The sequence below is a fragment of the Hibiscus syriacus genome, unplaced genomic scaffold, assembly GCF_006381635.1.
Source record: "Hibiscus syriacus cultivar Baekdansim isolate YM2019G1 unplaced genomic scaffold, ASM638163v2 tig00112507_pilon, whole genome shotgun sequence".
Lineage (NCBI taxonomy): Eukaryota > Viridiplantae > Streptophyta > Magnoliopsida > Malvales > Malvaceae > Hibiscus > Hibiscus syriacus.
The window spans coordinates 873,988-879,987 of record NW_024063351.1 but is presented as its reverse complement, the minus strand read 5'-3'; positions in this window follow the sequence as shown (position 1 = coordinate 879,987).

Genomic DNA, 6,000 nt, shown 5'->3' with positions numbered 1-6,000 from the left:
TTTAGACTATAGAATTGAAGTTGGTACCACACCTATCAAGTGTGACAATACTAAAAATCTCATCCAATACTCTAGAACTAAGCACATTGAAATTAGACATCATTTCATTAGAGATCATGTCACTAAAGGTGATGTAGTTCTATAATTTGTTGATACTTTGCATCAAATAGCTGATATTTATACAAAACATTTAGATAAAGAAAAATTTTGGACACTTAGAAGAGAATTAGGTTTAACTGACCTACCTTGACTTAGTGTTTAAAATAATTTTAGCACTTTTAATTAGCAAATGAAAAATTCTTATAAAAATAACATTTTTGAGTGCATTCTATGCTAATAGTTAGGGGGGTTTATGATCTTTAGTGAAAATTAATAAAATGTTCAAATAAAATTTTATTGATTGAACATAGTTAATTTTTGAAATATGAGTTGCCAATACCACTAGAGCTGATTAATTTTATATGTTGAGTGATTAAAAGCATTTTTGACATTTTTTGTGCAAAGTGTATCGACTATGTATCGATACATCTTGAATGTGTACCGATATATTCCTTGAATGTGTATCGATACCCCTAGAGGGGTACCGATACCCCCTATCGGGTTTAGGCTTTAAATACTTAAAATATCATTTTGCCAAACCCCAAAATAAAACACTCTCCACCGTTCGTCCCTCTCTTCTCACCCAACTCTCCATTTTACTTAAATCACCATTTTTAAGTCGGATTCCACTTGTTTTTCATCTCCTAAACCTGCTACGATCATCAAAATCGTGTAAACATCAACACATTCCACTCAAATCCGAAATTTTCAAGGTAATTCTTCAAAAATACTATTTTATTGATTTTTGAACTTAGAACTAGTTTTAGTTCGAAATAGATAACGGCATTGCTTATATTTTGATTGTAAACTAGATTCTATAACTAATTTCATCAAAAATACAAATTTTCTTCAAAGTTTTTTAATTTTCGAAATAAAAAATGATTTTGTTTTTAAATTGTTGTTTTTTATTTAATTATGTCGTTTTAATGAAAACTATACATATATTGATTTTTCAAACTTAGTTTTTCAAATAGTTTTCAAAACTGCCCATTAGGATTAGTTTTAGAGAACCTTGACATATTGAGGACTCATATTGAGTTTTGGGATTGATATTGTTGCATACATGTGTTTTTCAACTTGCAGGTATCCTTATCCCATTCCGATTTAAAATCATGTCTAAACGCCCTACGTCATCGTCTTAGTCGGTCAAACCAACCTCCAAACTGACCTCCTATTCCACCTCCAAATTCAAACCCAAATGATTCCAAAATGACTATTCGAAATTCTAGTTTTAACGAACCTGACCGTCGGGAAAATCTCTACAATAAGTTTGTTGACCTATTTGAGTCTTATAATATTCGAAAGAGATATTCAAGCTATGATCGATATGAAATTTAAATATCTTCCTACCTTCCAATCTTGGAAACTTGATAAACTTTTTCAACTTAAACCTATCGTTTATCACCAACTCATCCACATTTTCTATTCCAATGCGGTTTGTGTCCAAAACGAGTCCTAAACTGCCACTGTCAGTATTTAGTCTTATCTTTTAGGCCAATACATTCACATTAACTCCGAATCAAACGCTAACACTTTTGGTATAGATAATGAGGGCTTAGATAACGAGAGAGAAATTGTGGCTACTCCTTATAGAGCCAAGGCTAGTGCGAGTATGTTGTCAAATCATCATGAACGTTTTCTTCATTTAATCATTTCTTGGTGTTTAGACTATCCGGAGGTAGATACTCAACTCTTAGAGCACTTAACCTTTGGTGGATCCATTGTATCCAAAACAATAAGAAAATAAACCTGCCACAAATTATTTTTGTTGAACTAGTTGAAACCGTAAACAACGTCCCGTTTAAACACGTAGAAACCTTAGTTTATGATTGTCTTCTTAGTAATCTTTTTATTAAATCCAAGTTTAGGGTTCAGCTTGATGTAGTCATCCCTCTTAAAAGCCAAATAAATCTCAAAACTTTGCGAAAATCAGGATGGTCTGGGGATAAAGTTCAATGGGTTCGATCAACCTAGAAAACATCGGGCGCTAGTTCCTCATGAGCTACTCCGACACCGGTTGCTGATGATCCAGAACTTGAAGATCTTTTCGGGATATCGATGATCCCGTTAACCTAGCTGAGGACGAGCCGGTTCAGCAAGAGTCATATGCCTCTATATTTTTTATCGTTCATAGAGACATTTGACATGAGGTTTGCATCCATAGAGTCCCACTTAACTGCTATTGGGGCTCAACAATTGGAGAATCAACGGGAGATGCGAGCTAACCGCGAAGCAATGGATCGTCAATTTAATGCTATGGACGAAAGGCTCAATGACTTACACTCGATACGGCTACTATGCGAGCACATTTTCCTCCTCCCGACCTACCAATGGATTACTAAACCTTCCTTGCTTAGTTTTCATAGGTTGAATTTGAACTTATTTTTAAAACATTTTGAATGTTTTGGATTTGTGTGGTTTGCATTTTGGATATATTTATTTGAATGGTTTGAGTGTTTTGTTTGAATTTCATGTATATATTGATTTCATTAATTTTTGCATCATTTACATCTTAGTTAAATTATGACCAATTACCATTACACATCATTTATGAATATTGTTTATGGACTAATGGCTAACAATTCTCTTGATTGTGATCTTAGCAGCTATAGCTATATCAATATAAATCAATTGGTTATTTTCCTTAAAAACTTGTTTAAACAGTTTTCATAGAGTCTTTTTGATTTAACAAAAAGGGGGGAGAATAAAGTAATGGGGAGTAATTTTTCAAAATTGATTTCAAAAAAATTTCAAAAACAAAATCTTAAAATTACTAAAATGTTTTGTTATATCAAAAAGGGGGAGATTGTTGAAAACATTTTGATGTTTCGATGTAAATAAAGTGTAAATGAATTTTAAGATTTTATATTCAATTTTAAAATATATATTTGATTAAATTATTTGAATATAAAAAATATTACTCCAAGTTTTCAAATGTCAATTTTAATCCTTACTTAAGTGTAAAATTATGTTTTAATCTTAAAATATTTTTGAAACAATTTTTACAAAGTATTTCGAACCTTAATCGAGTCAAAAATAAATTTTAAGTAGGGATGTACCGATACCCCTGAATTTCGAATGTAATAACGGTATTGATACACAACCGAATGTACCGATACCCCTCATGTTATAATTGGCTATGAGAAACATTGAATGCAATTAGTGTAACGATACACTTGGTCAAATAACGGTCGAAATATTTGAATTTTACACTGGGTGTACCGACACCCTTTGAAGGTGTATCGATACCCCTACGCTCCCAACAGATTTTTTAAATGATATTCACACCACAACGGCTCTATTGACTTCACCAATGATCCCCAACGTTCAGAATTGATCTAAGGTGTATTTAAACAAGTTCTGAAGCAATTGATGAACAACAAGAAACAAGAATTAAGAGAAACAAAGAGAAAGCCTTAAACATCAAGTTTGAGCAATTCAAGCCCTATTTCCATTCAATATTTATTTTTGCTTTCAAGAACACCATTTGTGTTCAATTGTTTTTATTCTTGAGTGTTATTTCTTTGTTCTAAATTGTGCAAACATCTTGCCTTGTGAGGTTTTTCTGTAAGTTTGCAAAATTTGTAAGTTTCTCTTTGGGAGAGAGTGTTCTCAATAATTTGTGGTATAATTCTTGAGGGATTCGTAAGGTTACTCTTTGTCCTCAAAAGAAAGACAAATTAGTAATTTATGGAAAATCCTTAGTGTGGATAGCTAAGGTAGTGGACGTAGACTTTGGTTGAGAAAGTCGAACCACTCTAAATCGCTGTGCAAATATTTTCAATTTTCTATCCGAAATTTTTATTGTCAATTCACCCCCTCTTGGGTATTTCGTCGATCGATTAACTCAATAGATATATAAAAAGTATGTTAAATAAAAATATTAATTTAAGATTTGTTCGTAAAAGTATTTAACGATATTAATATATGAGACTTAATTTATTAATAATATAAGATAAATGATTTAATTTGATTAGATTAGAGAATTTTTATCTAAATAAAAGTTGAAATTAAATTTTTTTCATGCATATGAAGTAAAAACAAGGCAGTAGGGTATGCAAATTCAAATATCGAATATGATCCAATCAAAAAATTCGGATAATAGAAATTTTGGATACCTAAAATAGTGATCTATATCACATCCGAAAAATTAGATATCCAAATTTTGAATATCAGAATTTTTGGATCAAATCTGATATATCAATCCGAATTTAAAATTTAATTTGACAAAAAAATAATTTTAAATTTTATGATTTAATATAACTTATTCGATACTTTTACTATATATTTTATATATATTTAATTACTTACACATAATAAATAATTAATATAGTAATTTTTATTGGGTTAGAGCTTTAATGGGTTGATGAGTTACTCATTTATTGGGATAAAGGGTATCTAAAATCTAAAAGCTCAATATATTTTTGGATTTTTGGATAATATGAAATTAAAATTTATTTGATCCATATATGATCTGATTATCTAAATGTTTTTTGGATATTTGAATCACTGGATTAACAGATGGGATCGATCGGATCCGATCTTTTTGCACACCCCTACAAGGCAGTATCTGTTCAATACTCTCAATCATTTGACAATGAACCTTTAACTACTGAGGTCACGTGGTTGGTGCAAGTTGAAATTAAGTTCAATAATCTAAAACGTAAATTATCTTTTATTACATGATTAAAGTGATAAGTGATATTAGGTTGAATATAATTATATTAAGAAATATATCTTTATGTAGATTCAATTTGATAGTAGTTAAAATAAAGCAATTATTGGGATTTTTAGACTTTAAAGATAAAAAAAAAAAGTCAATAAGGGGTGAATTGGCCTTTTGAAAAATTTGGAGTGGGGAAGTAAAAGGAAAATTTACACAAAAATTTATAGTGGTTCAATTTCCTCAATGAAGTTTACATCCACTACCTTAGTCCACACTATTTGTTCTTTCTTTTTCTAGGCTCAAGAGTAATCTTTTACAAATTTCTATTTTTTCAAAGGCTAGGATAGAATCACTCCCCTACTACAAAAGATACAAATATGTAAACAAAAAAAAACCCTCTAAAGGTAGGTGTTTACGAGAATTGAGCTCAGAGGAATGAATCTTAAATATTTTCAATTAAACTCAAATCATTATGCACAAGAGAAAATAATAAATAAAGAGTGAAAGGGCTTTACTTTAGATATATATTGTTTGGACCTTGAATAGGTGTTATAACCTTCTTTAAGTGTCATTAACTTATTTTTATAAGTTGGAATGTGTTTGTGATAATTTCTAGCAGTTGAACGATGTTTAAAGCCATTGGGGACTTATTTTTCTGTAAAATAAAACTGTCCAAAACAGGGAGTATTGGTACTACCTAAGGAGTATCAATATTTCCTTTATATGCAACACACAAGTTGAGGTAGGCATCATGGTGCAGCTGAGGGTTACATAATGGAGCTCACACACCCCTCTAGCCTACTTATACCTGTGTGTAATCTGGTGTGAGATCCGAAACTACATCGTAAACGTACACCCTGCCAACTTACTCGTCGAGTCTTGGGGCATCTAGGCCTAGATGGTAAAAGAAGTGTCGTAGCACTAACTGGTATATACATGGACATACTAACAAACAAGACAATCGTCCTACTGCTAAAGTAACTCGGGTTTCCTGGTTGTTTCCCGAGTGCCACACAAAGGCTAGTTTTATTATACTTATCTCTTTAGTTATCTAAGTTATTTCTATTCTTGTTTATTACTACTTCTAGCTGTTATCTTGCTCGTTCTTTCCTCTAGAACGTTATTTGAAGGCTTATTTGTTTGTTACTACTTTTATTTATTAGGTTGCTCTATGATGGTCGTTAGATACTTAAGAGGGTTTTAGTTGATCTCTGCCTATGGTAAAGCCTCTATGT